Source organism: Sarcophilus harrisii, chromosome 2 (genome assembly GCF_902635505.1).
Source record: "Sarcophilus harrisii chromosome 2, mSarHar1.11, whole genome shotgun sequence".
NCBI lineage: Eukaryota > Metazoa > Chordata > Mammalia > Dasyuromorphia > Dasyuridae > Sarcophilus > Sarcophilus harrisii.
The window spans coordinates 532253378-532271494 of NC_045427.1; the positions used below are offsets into that span (position 1 = coordinate 532253378).

The window sequence follows — 18117 nt, forward strand, 5'->3', positions numbered from 1 at the left end:
AAGGCTTTTACATTTATCCACGTCAGATGTAAAGAGGACTTGAATTAATGTGGTAGCTGCATGAGTGGAGAGAAGACGCAAGAGATGTTATAAAGGTAAAATTGGCAAGATCTGGCAAGTGGAAAACTCAAAAATGATGATGAGGTTGCAATCCTGAGCAATACTGGAATGATAATGGTGCCTTAAAGTGAAATAGGAAAGTCTGAAAGAAGAGAAGATTTGGGGGATTCAGTTTTAAAGTATTTTGAGTTTATTATGTCTCAAAAAAAAATTAATGACATATCTAATAGGCATTAAAAGATCTACAACAGAAGCTCAAAAATGGAATAGATGTATAGATCTGGAATTATTTACACAGAAATAATTAAACCCATGGGAGGTTCTGACTGAGACAGTACAGAGGAAAAAAAGGAAAGGGCCCAGGTCAGAGAACATCCACAGTTGGGAGAGGGGGAAACGAAGAACATGGCAAATAAGCCAACTAAAGAGACTAAGATGGATCAATCAGACAAGATGGAGCCGGAAAAAAAGAAGAGAATAATGTCCTAGCAATCCAAAGAGAAAAGACTGTCCAAGAGGAGGTTGTCAAACATGCCAAATGCAGCAGGTACATAAGAAAGTCAAAGCCAAGTGAGAAGAACATATCCTGGAGACAGACAGAGGGGCAAAATAATACCAAGAGCTAAAGAGAAGATGATGCAGACTGAGAAAAATCATCGAAATCAGCAGCTAAATGAAAATTAATAAAACTGGAAAAAGCAGTTTCAGTAAAGTGATACAGTCAACAAGTAGACTTCCAGGAGTGGAAAAATAAACAGCAGCAGGTAGGACAATCAACTTTTTAAGAAGTCTGACATTGTGCAATGATCAACTTTGATAAAATTAGCTCTTTTCAAAAATGAAATGATTCAAACAATCCAATAGATTTGTGATGGAAAGTACCATCTGCCTGCAGAAAGAGAAAAAAGTATGGAGACTGAATGTGCATCAAAGCATAGTATTTCCCCTTTGTTTGTTTTTCCATTCTCTTTTTTTCCTTTTGATCTGATATTTTTTGTACAGTGTGACAAATATGGAAATATGTTTAGAATAATTATATAAGTTATGCCTATATCATATTGCTTTCTGTCTAGAGGAAAGGGGAGAAAAGAGGGAGAAAAATTCAGAACATAGTTTTGCAAAGATGAATGCTGAAATCTATATGTACATATATGTGTGTTGGTATATACATATGAAAGGAGAGAAATAAAATACTATTAAAATATATTTTTAAAAAGGAAATTTGACTGATGATAAAATGAGATAATATTTGAAGGGGTGGCAAGATCAAGTGGAGGACTGTTTATCTGTTTAGTTGGTAAAGGCTAAAAAAGACCTAAATGTTTATAGGCAATAAGAAAGAAGCCAGCAGATAACGAGAAACTGAAGACAGAGAAGTGAGAAGGGAAATGGAAAATATAAATATCAGGAGTTATTTTTCAGTTAATAAACTGAGTTCATTTACTGAGAAGAAAGGTAAGGGTCAGAGAAAGCTGATGCAAAGAACTTTAGGACAACAGCCCATGGCAGAGATGCACTAGGGAGTCAGTCCATGATGAATAAAGAGATTTCCAAGGCAGCAGTATGGGTCCAGTTGGTATTCAGATAGATAATTATATAAATTATATAAACAGCTTCAATGACATCTATTTTTTAAATAACAAATTTATAATGAATTCAATCCATGTTGTTATCATTTTTTCTAATATCATTCAGTATCAAAGAAGTAAAAAACAGAGAAGGCAGATTAAGGGAATAATCCAAAAATGGGAATATAACTAGCAGCAATGATTGAGAGAACAAGAGGTCAAGGGTGAGGAACAGTGTATAATTATATTAGTTATCCATAGGGTCAAGAGAAAAAAGAAGGAAAATAAGGTCAAATCAAGGTTGCTGAACTGGAAGAAAAAAGAAAGGAAGTATTAGAGAAATACAAAGAACAGATTTAGGAGGAGTCAAAAGGAGGGACAGATAAAAGATAATAAAACTATATAATCAGAGAAAGGAATTTCAGATCTTAAAATCTTAGAGATAACGATTATGTGTAATGATATGTTAAGATGTACAGAATACTACTGTGTTGGTAAGTAAAACTGAAAGCAATGAAATAAGAAAATATAAGGCTGGTATAAATCAGGACTTTATCTCACCATATTCCCACCCTTCTTGAGTCACCTTTTTAAAAGCTACCTCTCATTGGGCCCACAAATACCTTTCACTCACCCCTGATTTATGTTTTCCTTTTCCCCACTAAGCTCTAAACCTTATTCCCCATCTGTATACTTTCCTGTTTTTTAATATCATGCTTTTCAACCCAAGATTTTCCTAACAATGGACTCCAGGTAAGTCCTGTCAATCAACAAATCTTTATTAAAAGAACTAGATTTTTTGCAAAAGTACCTCAGATTCCCAAATTCCTAAATACTATATGAGCTTAAGATACAGAAAAGATTACTCATTCCATGTTCACCACTCTAAGGAGAAAGTTTCTCTGAATAAAGCAAAATTTTGAATAAAGCAATTATTTAGCAATTTGTAATAAATGGAAATCTAAAGATAGTAAATTTTGGACTCTATTAATGTCAGATTATTTGAAGCCACTACCATCCCTCCCTTACATTCTGAATATCCAGAACTCATCTGGGCTCCTTGACTGCTCATCTTGTTTAAATGAGATGTCAATACAAATGAACAGAGTTGAAAGAAGAGTATCCTGTTTTGAAGAACAGAGAGTATCCCACTGAATTACAGTGTAAAAGAGTAAATTATAAGAAAAATGGAAAGATGGAAAGGAGACATTATCAAACACTTTAAATCCTCAGATTTAACAGATGATCTTGTATTTGATCCTGAAGGTAAGAGAGAGCCTCTTAAAGTTTAAAAAGGTCAGATCTGCAATTTAGGAAAAGGACTTTAATACCTAAGGGAGGTTGAATTGGAATAAGAAGATATTTGAGACATATATTTCCTATAGAAAATTACAAAAACCACAAGCTGGTCCAAGGATATCTGAAATCTTTTTTTAAACTTACATCATCTATTCATTTTACTCAACGAGTACATCCCATCCTTTTCTCTGACACTGTCACCACTCTAATACAAGTTGTCATCACATTACTGTTGTTTAATCAGTCATGTAATAATTTTTATGATCCCATGGATCATAGTATGTCAAGCCCTTCTATCTTCCACTATCTCTCAAAGTCTGTCCTTGTTCATGTTCCTTATTTCCAACATATTATCTATATTTCTCAACCTTTTCCATCTTCTTTTTCTTTTTGCCTTCAATCTTTCCTGCCATCAGGAACTTTTCTAATGACTTCTATCCTTTCATTATGTTGCCAAAGGATATAAGCCTCAGCTTTAGTATTTGACTTTCAGTAAATACTTTGAACAAATTTCTTTAAATATAGTCTGATTTCTTCACTGTCCAAGGGACTCTCAAAAGTCTCCAATACCACAATTTGAAAGCATCAATTCTGTGATGTTCAGCTTTCCGCATAGTTTAACTCTCACAACTATATATTGCTATATGTAAAAGATCATGACTTACCATATTACATCTGGACTATCACACAGCCTGCTACTGGGTCTGCCTGCCTCAAGTTTCTCCCCACTCCAAACCACCAATGTAATTTTCCTAAAATACAGATCTGATCATGTCCCTTCCCTACCAAATAAACTCCAGTGGTTCCCTACTGCCTCCAGAATCAAATACAAAATTGCTCAGTCTTTCATAACCCAGCCTCTTCCAATCTTTCCAGTATTCTAACACCTGATTTTTACATACTTTGATTCTGTAACACTGGCCTCATATGATTGTTCCTTAAATAAGACACTCCATCTCTCAACTCTAAAGACATATTCTCTGTCTGTCCCACATAGCTGGAATATTCTCTCTCTCTGTGCTCCAAATACCAACCTTCCTGGATTCCTTTTAGGATCTAATTAAAATTCTGGAACAAAATAGGAACAACAAATCTTTCCTCATCCCCTTTAATTCTAGAGCCTTTCCTCTATTAATTATTTTCTATTTATCCTCTCTATTTATTGTTTTTTATGTCTAGATATTGTTTACCCAATAAATTATAAGCTCCTTAAGGTTAAGGATTATTTTTTGCTTTTTTTTTTTTTAAACTCCAGTGCTTAGCACAGTCCTTGACAAATAGTAGACATTTAACAAATGTTTACTGATTGACTGATTATCCTATTTATACTCTTGTACAAATCTGTCAATGACCACCATTTAAAAGGACTAATTCTGTGCAGTAATAACCTACAACCCTGAGAATTAAATTAGATTCTTTTAGAGGTACACTATCAACAAGGGATTAATTTATTCCTTAGGATTATTTGGGATGATTTGTGTCTTTAAAATTATTATTAGCTATTTAAATGAAATTGCTATGCTTTAATTAGCTTTCATGCAATTCAACTGTTCAATCTGAATGACAGATAGTAATATAATTACCTTCACACTAAAACTGTGAACAAAGTAGTTAATCATACCAAAATAACTATAATTCTATTCCAGTTTTACCTAAGAATTTATCTGTTTACCTTAACTTAGAAAAAGTAAAATATAATTAAAAATGCTGCCAATTTCAATCACATTGAACTTCAATATAACTCATTGATCATAAAATTCTTTTCAACTAAAGGAAAAAAATGTAATATAATATGTTTATAGTATATATTTATATGGTATTTTATTTTTTATAGTATATAGTATTTATAGTATATATATTTCTACATATGCTAATGTTGGATTGAGAAACGATCAATCTTATTTTTAAAGGAATTAGACCTTTGATTATAAACCTATGAAAAGTAGCAAAATTCTGTGGGGGGAGAAAAGGGAAATAAAAAAATTAATTTGGAGAAATAAAAGGCATAGAAACTCAAGGGGAAAAAAAGTATAAACATTAAGGCCTAAAATACCAAATATCAAACTGTATTTTAAAGTAAAGTGAGCAGAATCAAGAAAACACTGTACACAATAACAGTAATATTATGTGATGATTAATTATGATAGACTTAGCTCTTTTCAGCAATTCAATGATCCAAGGCAATTCCAATAAACTTTGGATGGAAAATTAGCATTCTCATCCATAGAAAAAATTATGCCTTCTGACTGCAGATTGAAACATACCCTTTTCACCTTTTTTTTTTTTTTGGCTTTGTTTTCTCTTGTGTTTTTTTTTCCTTTTGTTCTGATTTTTCTCTCACATAAATCATATGGAAATATGTAAAAAAAGAAGAAGAAGAAGAAGAAGGAAGAAGAAAGAAGAAAGAAGAAGAAAGAAAGAAGAAAGAAGAAAGAAGAAAGAAGAAGAAGAAGAAGAAGAAGAAAGAAGAAGGAATGTACATATATAACCTAAAAAAATCTTTAAAAAAAAAAAAAAGCTAGGAGCAGCTAGATGGCTCAGTGGATAGAGCACCAGTCCTGAAGTCAGAAGGACCTGACTTCAAATCTGATCTCAGACACTAACACTTCCCAGCTCTGACAGTGACTCTGGGCAAATCACTTAACCCCAATTACCTCAGGGAAAAAACCAAAAAGGAATAAGCTAAGTGATACAGAAAAGGTACAAAAATTGGCTAAAAGAGGGAAAAACTGCGTTAAAAAGCAGAACTGACCAAATGAAAAAAGGGGTACAATTCCTTGAAAATAAGAAATTGATCATATAGAAGCTAATGATTCCACGAGTCTTTAAGAAACAATGAAACAAAAGTCAAAAGAATGAAAAAACTTAAAAAAATATTACTGGAAGAACTGACCTGGAAAATAGATCAAGGAAAGATCATTTTATATTTTTGTACTAAATTATCTGAAAGCAAGGCTCAAAAAAGTTTCTGGACATCATATTTCAAAAAATTATCAAGGAAAACTGCCCCAATATCTTAAATCCAGAGGGTAAAATAAAAATTGAATGAAAGCAACAATTACTTTCTAAAAGAGATTCCAAAAGGAAAAAGGGAAGAGCCCCCAGGAAAAGGAGAAAATACTACTGGAAGTCAGAAAGAAACAATTCAAATTTGATGGAGCTACAGTCAGGATCACACAAAATTTAGAAGCTTTCACCTTAATAAGCAGGGGCTTAGAATATGATATTTGGAAGGCAAAATGTATAGAATTACAACCAAGGATAATCTGCCAGCAAAAGTGAATACAGTAGTATCTTGGCACTCATTTGCTTCAAAAGTCATAGAATTGAATGAGAAAAAAAAAAGCTTCAGACTCACAGCACATGGCCAAGTCCCTACTGCCACGGCTATTGCTCTCAGCATTGGGTTAAGTCCCTCAACAAAGGTGGCAGTGCACTCAAGACTGTCAAGATTTTTACAATTGAGAAAAAAAAAATACAAGGGAGAAAAAAGATAGCTTTAAAAAAGTGCTTTAAATCATTGCTGATTAGAGAAAGTCAAATTTAAACAACTCCGAGATACCACCACACAACTATCAGAAATGAAAAATGTTGAAGGGGATATGGGAAAATAGGTACATTAGTTAAGTGCTGGAGTAGTGAAGTGGTCAAACAATTCTAAAGAACAATTTCCAAAGGGCTACAAAACTGTATAACTTTAGCAATAACTATCAGATCTGTACCCCAAATAGAAGAAAATGGGGAAGGACTTATATTTACAAAAATATTTATATTTTATTTCTAGCAGATCTTTTTTGTCATGGCAAAGAATCGGAAATTGAGGAAATGCCCATCAATTAGCTCATGGCTGAGCAAACTATGGCATAAGATTAAGAAAGTGTATCACTATATTTTGAGAAATGATGCGGGAAGTAGTTTCAGAAAAGAAAACATGGCAAGATCTCCATGAGCGGATGGCAAAGTGAAATGAGAAGAACCAGGATGTCAATGTGCATAGTTCAGCAATGTGATGATAGTCAACAGTGAAAGACTTGGTCACTCTGGTAAATACAGATTGAAAATAATTCCAAAAGATTCATGATAAAAAAAATAAAACTGCTATCTATCTCCAGAGAGAGAAGAGATGATCTCTGATTACAAACTGAAGAATAATTTTCTTGCTTTTGGGGGGAGGGAGGGAGGAAGAGAGGGTTGACTAAAAACAGAAATTTGTTTTTCAGAATTTCCCATGTATAACTAATATCATATTGTTTGCCTTTTCATTGAGCATGAAAGTGATGAGAAAGAATGTGGAACTCAAAATTTTAAAAGAAAATAATGTTAAAAATAATTTTTTAAAAAATTTAATAATCAGGTTCTCATTAGATCAAGAGCTGACTTCAGCATACACGTGTCCTAAATCCTATGTGGCCAAAAGTCTGAAAGGATTTTATTTACCTTAAGACATTCCAATGAATCTGGTAATGTCATTTCAAAGAAAATTGAGAAAGTGTCATAGTTAATTAATCTGAATCAATGGTACCAAAATTATCTATTCTTCCACCTCTGGGTAGGATAAGTAACAAACACTGGAAAAACTTGTGCCCACACAATTAAAGTATCCTTCTATCTAAAACAAATACAAAAATTCTCATTTCTTTTTCTTATTTTAAAATATATAACAAATAGCAGTTCCCAAATGTACTAATAAGAATAACTAATTATCTAAAAATCATAAGCGTTCGAAGTACAACTATATTCATATTAGACAAAGGAATAGTAAACTAAATCCAAAATATTAGAGAACACTCCTGTTCAAAAATAGGCAATGAACCTTCATTAGAAAACTACTAGAAAATGCATGTTTATATAGCCATACATTTTTTTAAATTAATTTTCACATGTAACTTCAAAAACAGAATATAAAAATAAACTAAAATCAAGAGTACTTTAAGATTCTACCTGTGTAAAAGATATAGTAGCTATCAAAAATTATCTTTAAAAAATAACACCACTATATATTAAATGTTTCTATAAAACAATTGCAAAAAGGTAATGATCTAGAATAAAAGCTAATTTGTTTTTATCTTGCCATCTCCAATCTCCAATCCAACACAAAGCTGGTCACATAGTGATACTTAATAAGTGGTTGGTTGACTTTAACAAGTAGTGCAATGCCTCCCAAAACAGGAAATATTGTTATCGTCAGTAACTAGGACAAAAGGAAAAGGAATAATATTTTAAAACTAAAATTAAGGAACCAGATTAGATGATGTTTGAGTTCCCTTCCAATCTCAACCTATAATCTGATGGCTATTTGTTTTCTACTTTTTCTGAATTTTATCACTTTTAAACATAAAGTCTGGCAAAGATCAACAAGACCAATCAACGAGGTGGAGTATCATATTTGTAATCAACTTTTAAAAGATATAATACACTCTACTATTTGTCATAGTAATAGTATTCCACTGTAAGCAATGTGTATTGTTTCTATGACCTCATTAAAATGGAATTTTACCAGTTATTATATTCCTGTAATCTGTAAATTGAAAGTTTGAAATGTGTTCAAAGTCAAAGACATCATGATTAAATTTTTAATGAAAGGGGATTTAAGACAATGTTGGAATATATGTTAGAATCCTAGTGTCAACTATAATATATTGTGATGTTTTAAGCTGAATAACAAACATAATACTAATTAAACTTTTGATGTAGCTTATGAGTGTTTCAATTCTTTCAGAAAGCATTTTATAAACATATTAAACAAGTCACTAAATTGCCTATAAGCATTATAGAAATACCGCTATAAAGCATATAATCCTGAGATCAAAGACAGAAGAAAAGGTCCCATGTTGCAAATATTTATTGAGTACTTTTATAGCCACAAGGAACTAGAAGGGACCCACTGAGGAATGGCTGAAAAAATTGTGAAATATGAATATAATGGAATATTACTGTACATAAGAAATATGAAATAAGTAACATTCAGAGAAACTTTGGAAAATGTCTGATAAACTACTTCAAACCAAATCAAGCATAAAACAGCGCAATTTACATAATGACTACAATAACTTAAAGGAAAACAGTATTGAAAAGGCTTCAAAACTATCAATCCTGTGATCAACTGTGACTTCAGGGGAATGATAGTGAATTATGTCTCTTGCTTTTTGATAAAACGGTAGTGGATGACAGATTTGCTGAATGAGGCATAGAATAAATGTAATAGAATATTATTGTTCTATAAGAAATGATGAGCATGCTAGGTGCTCATCATTTGGAAAATGATCAAGAAAGACTTACATGAATTGATTAATGAGTGAAGTGAGCAGAGCCAGGAAAACCTTGTACAGAGTAACAGTAACACTTCCTATGGTCAAACATGATATACTTAGCTCTTCTCATCAACGTGGTGATCCTAAGCAATTTCAATAGACTCAGAATAAAATTGCCATTCTGCACCCAGAAAGAGAACTATGGAGATTCAACATGGATCAAAATATAGTATTTTCACCTTTTTTTGTTTGCTTGCTTTTTTTTTCTCGTAGATTTTTTTCCCCTTTTGGTCTGTTTTTTTCTTACATAACATGATAAATATGAAAATATACTTACAAGGATTGTACACATTTAACCTATAGCAGATTGCTTACTGTCTTGGGGAAGGGAAAGGAGGAAGAGGAGAAAGAAAAAATTTCGAACACAATCTTATAAAAATGAATTTCAAGAAATACCTCTTATAAGTATTAGGAAACATAATATACTATTGAGGGGAAGAAAAGAATGAGGCATACATTTTTCAAAACATGGTATTTTGTTTAACTATATTTGAACCAGCTAAGTGAAACAGTGTCTAGCTCCCAAGCCTGCAGTCAGGATAATCTGAATTCCAATCTAGCTTCAGACTCTTACTAGTTATATAACCCTGGACAAGTCCTTTAGCCTTATTTGCCTCAGTTTCCTTATTTGTAAAATGAATTGGAGAAGGAAATGACAAATCGCTCTAGTAACTTTGCCAAGAAAATCCCAAATGGAAGAACAAAGAGTTAGATATAGATAAAACAACTTAACAAGATCAATTTATTAAAAATGAAGAATGGTTTTGGGGGAGAGGTAGTCATTAAGAATTAAAAGAATGTAAAAATAAAACAGCATCAATAAAACTTTTCAGAAAAGGAATGTTTATAACAGTAACTAAGTTTTTAGCAGATCACTATAAAGTACATAGCATTAAGGACTCTAACCATACCAGTAAGGAAAATTTCTTTTTATTACTGGCAAAAATAAGAATATTTTTTAATATTTAGTGGTACACTATAAACAATAATAATAATTAAATAATATTTACATATTTATATAATATTTCTATAAAATAATAAAAATTAAAATAATAAGTTAGGATTATATCCTAACTTATAGATAGATAGATAGATAGATTGATAGATGTGAGGCAGTGAAATTCAAAAGGAATAACTGCTTTTGGTTTTTTTTTTAATTAGAACAATCACTTGAACTACTTCATCTCTCTGACAGGAAAAAAAATAATAATGAGAAGGATTCTAATGTCTGAATTCAATGTCAAGCCTGGTACAAATGCAAATTGAAAAAGAGACAAGTATAGCCAGTATTTACTATACATTTTGGCTTATGTATATATTACTTTCTTTTAAAAGAAAAAAAATTATCTTTTTTTTTTTGTGTAAGGTATTTGGGGTTAAATCACTTGCCCAGGGCTACACAACTAGGAAGTATTAAGTAGCTGGGGCCCAATTTAAACTCAGGTACTCCTGACACCAGGACTATCCACTGTGCCATCTAACTGTCCCAGTTTCATGTATATTTCAGGGAAGGAATGGTACCTTAATGAAATTTAGCCGTACTGAACTGCAAATGAGGAAACTGGAACATATAATAGCAAATAAATTCAGAGTAATATCTTTTTTTTTTAATAAACAAAAAGCTTTTATTTTATTTATTTTTTTTATTTAATAGCCTTTCATTTACAGGATATATGCATGGGTAACTTTACAGCATTAACAATTGCCAAACCTCTTGTTCCAATTTTTCACCTCTTACCCCCTTCTCCCTCCCCCAGATGACAGGATGACCAGTAGATGTTAAGTACATTAAAATATAAATTAAATACACAATAAGTATACATGACCAAAACATTATTTTGCTGTACAAAAAGAATCAGACTCTGAAATATTATGTACAATTAGCTTGTGAAGGAAATCAAAAATGCATGTGGGCATAAATATAGGGATTGGGAATTCAATGTAATGGTTTTTAGTCATCTCCCAGAGTTCTTTCTCTGGGCATAGCTGGTTCAGTTCATTACTGCTCCATTGGAAATGATTTGGTTGATCTCGTTGCTGAGGATGGCCAGGTCCATCAGAACTGGTCATCATATAGTATTGTTGTTGAAGTATATAATGATCTCCTGGTCCTGCTCAGAGTAATATCTTGACCATCACCAATAAGTAAAGGATGATGAACTTTACTAATTGGGTAATAAGGAACCACTGAAGATTTCTGAGAAGATATGGCCAGATTCACACATGCATAAGAAAAATTAATATGGCAACAATATGAAGGATGAATTAGATGAGAAGAGATACAGGAGGAAGACTTGTTAGAAAGATATTCAAATATGACAAATAATAAAGATATTCAAATATGACAAATATTTGAAACAGAACAAGCAGGTGGTGGGATGAAGATCAAGACTCTATTTGAGAATGGTGGCAGTGTGAATAAAAAGGATCATATGTGAGTTATGTGTGAAACAAGCAACAGATAACAATAAAATGTATTTTAAAGGAAAAGAAACAACATACTATAGAGTGAAGTACAAAGAGTCCTAATGTTATACCTTACCTGGATTTGTACACCATCTACACTTATTAGCGAAGTGTTATCTTAGGAAAGTCACAACCTCTCTGTACCTATTTCATGATTTGTAAAATGAGGAAGGGTTGTTTTTTTTAAAACTTTTTTGAGTCATGGATACAACTTGGTGAAGCCTATGGATAAACCCCTTCACAATTAATCATTTTTGCCATTCATACTTTAAAGGAAATGCTAAATCCAGTTGGAAGATAAAGATGAATTTTCTCCCCATAAAAGTTCATGTCTCACTCCCACCAAAGTTAACCCACTGAACCCTTGAGTACCAAAATAACCCCAAATTAAGGACCCCTGGAATAAAGGAATAATAATCACCCCTTTTTACAGATCCTAATCTGTGATACTATGATTCATTTCTCCTTAATATTTCTAAAAAGTTTTTTCTCTTATAAACCTAATATTTCATTATCTCCATAAACTGATTAGTAAAGATTAATGACAGATATAAGGCATCTGCTAATTTACTTCATGGCATGAGTTTTTGAAGCTATTTTTTTAAAGCATAAATTTCAAAAATCAATTCAATTGACTCACACTTAACATCCTATACCAAGATAAGATCGAAATGGGTTCATGATGTAGACATAAAAAGTGATATTATAAGCAAATTAGAAGAACAAAGGATAGTTTACCTCTCAGATCTGTGAAGGAAGGAATTTGTGGCCAAAGAAGAACTTGAGTACGTTACTGAATGCAAAATTGACAATTTTGATTACATTAAGTTAAATAGTTTTTGTACAAACAAAATCAATGCAGACAAAATTAAAGGGAAAGCAACAAACTGGGAGAAAATTTTTTACTTTAACGGGTTCTGATAAAGGCCTCATTTATAAAATATAGAATTGACCCACATTTATAAGAATTCAAGCCACTCTCCAAATGATAAATGGTCAAAGGATATGAACAGGCAATTTTCAGATGAAGAAATTAAAACCATTTCTAGTCATATGAAAAGGTGCTCTAAATCAATATTGTTCAGAGAAATGCAAATTAAGACAACTCTGAGATATCGCTATACACTTCTCAGATTGGCTAAGATGACAGGAAAAGATAATGATAAATGTTGGAAGGGATGTAGGAAAACTGGGACACTAATACATTGCTGATGGAGGAGTTAACTGATTCAACCGTTCTGGAGAGCAATTTGGAACTATACCCAAAGGCCTATCAAACTATGCATACCCTTTGATCCACAGTGTTTCCACTGGGCTTTTATCACATGATTATATGACGGGATCATATCATAGGATCAAGAGATCATACATAAGGAGGGAAAGGGACAACAGGTGCAAAAATGTGTGTAGCAGCCCTTTTTGTAATGGCAAGAAACTGGAAACTGAGTAGATGCCTATCAATTGGAGAATGACTGAACAAGTCAGAGCATATGAATATTATGGAACATTATTATTCTATAAGAAATAATTAGCAGGATGATTTCAGAGAGTCCTGGAGAGACTTATATGAACTGATGCTAAGTGAAATGAGCAGAACCAGGAAGTCATTATATATGGCAACAGCAAGATGGACATGGCTCTCATCAACAATGAGGTGATTTAGACCAGTTCCAATTGTCTTGTGATGAAGAAAGTCATCTGCATCCAGACAGAGGACAGTGGGAACTCAATGTCAATCACAACATAGTATTTTCACTCTTTGTTGTTTGCTTACATTTTGTTTTCTTTCTCATTTCTTTTCCCCTTTTGGATCTGATTTTTCTTGTACAACATGATACTTGTGGAAGCATGTATGGAGCAATTGTACATGTTTAACATAAAAAAAACAATGCAATCTCTATGGGGGAAAAAAACAAAATACACTAGTTAAATCAGATATAATACAAAAACAGTGTGCTTGGAAGCAGAAAGACCTGGATTCAAGTACCATCTCTGACTCAAACTAGCCAAGATAACCTGGGCAAGTTAGTTAACCTCAAAGTGCTCTAGGCAACTTTAAGTCTGAGACTTTAAATTGCAGAACAAGTCCTAACCTACATTGGTAGAAGTAATTTTCTCATCTGAGAGCTCCCTTTATCAATGAAACTAAAGACTCAATTCCTGTCCCTACTACAAATTAAGAACTGCATCTAGAAAACAAATTTATTTGTTAATTGCTTTGGAGAACTATTATTCATCTGTCAAGAAAACAAATTCTTCTAAATCACTTGCATCAACAACAAAAAAAAATAGTAAAATGCCAAATCCAAAACTATAAAGTCATTCATATAAAATAATACTGATATTACATAATTAGAATATGCACTTAATTGTGAAACAGAAATATTTTCAAATTCAAAGATATCATTAAAGCATAGTGATTATAATTTCTAATTAAACGAGAATTGAGACAATATTCAAACTTTGTTAGAGCCTTATATATAAACCTCACAACAGGTCATACAAAATAGCATTGTCAATAATTTTAATACTTAATACTAGATTCAAACTTTCATTGCTGAAGTTGGCTATAAAATAGGTAGTAAACAATAAATTAATCCATAATCTCAACAGTGTGGAAACTCTCTTCACACGGCAACATCAAAATCCAGCCAAACTTTCTCATCCTAAAAGTTGAAGTTTCTGTCCCTACAGAAATACTACGCTGTCATCACAAACCTTGAAACTTTTTTTTCCTTTCTCTTATAACTAGTACATTCCTCTAAGACCCCTAATTGCCATGATTCTACCACTATCTAATAAGTAGGCAGGAAAAGGAAGGAGAGAGACTGGACTATTTTTTTCCCTCACTGCCTCTTGACAGATTCTTGTTGCTTTATTCTATTGCCTCCAAGTCATTTTCTCTCCTTTCTAAAGGAGTCCTTAGCTCACAATACTACTCGCTATCCCCTAACCTTGTCCTCATACTCAGAGATCACAATATACATGTTGATGTTCTTTCAAATACTCTAGCATCTCAAGTTTATCTATCACCTCTCTCAATTCCTCTTATCTACTTCATTCCACCTAAGCCAACTACAAAGGTAGTCAATATCATTTATTAACTATACCACTGTTGTCATCCTGAAAATTGAAAAAGTAATACTTTGATTATCTACTGTCCTGCCATTTTTTAAAAAAATGTGACAAAGATGTACTTTATTCTGTTTGATAGGAAGGCAATGGGGATAAATGATTTGTCCAGGGTCACACTGCTAATAAGTTTCTAACCAAATGTGAAATCAGGTCTTCCTGAAGCCAGGACCAGTGTTCTATCCATTGTACCACCTCGCTCTCCCATAAACCTATTATTTATTCTTACTTTAACCCCTACCTTTTACTAATTCTTTTTGCTCTGGCCTTATTTTTTTCTTCATTGTTCTGATGCTTGTTGGGCAATCATCCAGCCCTGAATTCCTTTCTTCTTTCTGCTGCTTCTACAGTAGACACCAACTCAGTCACTAATAGCAGCAGTTAAGCAGGTGCCACAGAGAAAGTCTACCCCTCCCCCAGCATATGCCACTATGGGCCCTAAGATCATCATTTCAATGTTGAGACTGGCAATAAATCAAAATTCTATTATCCTTCATTTTGGAAGGGAACAGTAACACAATATGAACAGCATAAAAAGGCTACAACCTGTATCATAGACTTCATTATCTTCCCGCCCATGCAAAAACACTCCCTCTTTCAAATTTTCCAGTTTCCCTACAGAATACCACCATTTTTTTTACTCATTCAGGCTTATAACATTAGTGTCCCACACCTTCCATTCTCATTTACCAGACACCAGATACAACAAGCAGTTGTCAAGTATTATTATTTCTACCAATGCGACATCTCATAATTTTACCCTTCTCTCTACTCAAATGGCTACCAACTTCCTTTAACTACACTTGCATCATCTCTTACTTGAAATATTGCACTAGATTCCATATTAGTCTATATCAGTCATGTCTCTTTCCCTAATTTAATCCAACTCTACACACACACACACAAATCCCTATCAAAATGTTTTCCTAAGGCACAAATATGGCCACGTCACTTCCCTATTCAAAAAATTTCAATAGCTCCCTATTACCTCTAGAATCAAATATAAATAAACACTAACATTTTCAGTCTTTTACACGCTGGCTCCCACCTATCTTGGAGAAAAAAATTTAATATTCTATGTTTTAGGCACAAGCCTATCCCCCCAAAATGTATTTGCATCTCTAAGGCAAAGTGTCTAGAACTAGAATAGTTCAAATAATTTTTAATCTCTTCTTAGAAAGAAATCTAGTACTCTATAGTTCAGATAAACGGACCTCTTATAATTCCTCACCAAAAAAAAAAAAAAACCCACAACTTAAATATATATGGACAATGCCTGCATTTTTGATTTCCTTCACAGATTAATTGTACACTATTTCAAAGTCCAATTCTTTTTGTACAGCAAAATAACTGTATGGACATGTATACATACATTGTATTTAACTTATACTTTAACATATTTAATATGTATTGGTCAATCTGCCATCAGAGGGAGGGGATGGGGGGAAGGAGGAGAAAAATTGGAACAAAAGGTTTTGCAATTGTCAATGCTGAACAATTACCTATGCATATATCTTGTAAATAAAAGCTATAATAATTAAAAAAAAATACATATGGACACAGTGGATCCAAAGTACATATCTATAGCCCCAAGTAAGTAAGATTCAAGTAGTAAGAAAGATTCAAATAGAGCACTCCTCAAGAAGAATAAAAATTTTTAAAAGAAAAGATATAGTTCCCTTACATACTCCCAAAAAACAAACATCCTAAGATTTCAAAGGAACCTTTTCTAAGCTTTGGAAAATTGCAACTTAAAACTCCTTTGAAGTAGTCAGAATGAAAGAGAGATAGCCAAATGCACACAAAGAAAGGCAGGAAAGATACAGAGATTTCCCAACAATAAAACATGAGGAATTAGCCCAAAGTATAGGCAAATTTTTAAGTCCTACATGTCATCAAGGAATCTGGAACCACTCTAAGGTTCCTTTCAAATATAAAAACACATGAATTCTTATATCAATTAATTGATGCTATGTGTGTGTATGTACATATACAGAATGCCTCAAAGTCTTAATTCAGCTTTAAACTTTTAACAGTTTTTGAAGCAACAGTATATCTAGTCATATATATAGCTATATCTATAGTACTTTGCAATTGCTTGTCTATTTGACAACTTGACAACTGCTTGTCTATTTGAATTTTACATTCAAATATAAATATATATACCCATATCTTTAATATATATATACACATACACGTTATATCTACATATGCATATATATATGATTTAAACGCAAATATCTATCATGTATCTTGTGACAATGAGTAGCTCAATTTATATGCCACAGTTTCTACATTTGAGAAAAATCAACAGAAAAAATAAGATGATTGTACAAGTTCCTTCTAATTATAAGATCCTCCAAATGCCTATGAAAGAAGACAGAGGCAGAGGATGGGATTTATACCATATTCCTAAGATTCAGATAAGTTAGATACTAACTTTCCTTTAATTCTTAAACTTCAATTTGAGACAATGATATACCAAAAGCTAATGTTAATCCATATCAGAGAAGGAAAATAAACATCAATGAAAAAAAAGAAATAAGAAACAGATAATCAAACTTACAAACTCTGGAAATCAAGAATATAACTAAACTTATCCATTTCTCCCATGCATACACAGATATCATCTTCAATTAGGATGATGACCAGACATGATTCCTGCAGAGGAAAAGGAGCAGACATACACCTGGTGAATGTGGTAGCAGGGGGCAGAGATCCTGCTGGTTATGGGCACTTGACAGAGAACAGAGTCCCTGGTTTCAATTCTAGGGCACCAAGGGTAAAGGATGTTTGCAATCACAAGAAGCATGAGCATTTAAAGGAAAATACGGCTGAGAGCACTAGCCATGAATGAGAATTGGATAGGAATGCCCAAAGTTTGGCCCTGGATAGAGTTTAGAAACTAACCATGAGAAGGATCTTAGACTTGAGGCACCATTCCTCATACTTCAGGTTGTACTTGATTATATAATAATCTGCTAAAAATAAAAAATTAAAAAATTTTTAAAAAGAGTTAGCAAAGGAGAAAGAACCCAATCATAGATAGCTACTATTATGGGGATAGAGAAAAATCTGGGCTCATATTAAGAGGACGATAGTGGAGATAAAAAAGTTTTGCCTTCTTGTAATAACTTTAAAGATAAAATAAGGGAAATGAAGGAAAAATTAGGTGTAATGGGCTGAAGCTGAGCAGATGCACTGAGTTCCACCACTTAAGGCTAATTAGCAATTGGACAATACTCTATTAATATATGCGTGGAGAAAGAATGGCCCCGCCC

The 18117-nt window shown here is 32.7% G+C and overlaps 1 protein-coding gene and 1 long non-coding RNA gene across 18 annotated transcripts in view; one reads left to right on the top strand and one right to left on the bottom strand.

Moving 5' to 3' along the window:
• Positions 1–18117, bottom strand: part of MEF2A (myocyte enhancer factor 2A) — a 222813-nt gene that overhangs the window by 142222 nt on the left and 62474 nt on the right. Inside the window, exons 3-4 of one of the 17 annotated variants that reach the window (XM_031955499.1) lie at positions 17747–17817; positions 17403–17497 (exon numbers count right to left, since the gene is read on the bottom strand). The exons of 15 other annotated variants lie outside the window; for them this stretch is intronic. The gene's annotated coding sequence lies outside the window, so the exon portion shown is untranslated. The remainder of the gene's footprint in view (positions 1–17402; positions 17498–17746; positions 17818–18117) is intronic. One more of the 17 variants, XM_031955498.1, reaches the window with a different exon arrangement.
• LOC116421851 lies at positions 238–6999 on the top strand. Its single transcript, XR_004232413.1, has 2 exons — positions 238–824; positions 6712–6999. It is a non-coding gene; the product is annotated as an uncharacterized LOC116421851 (long non-coding RNA).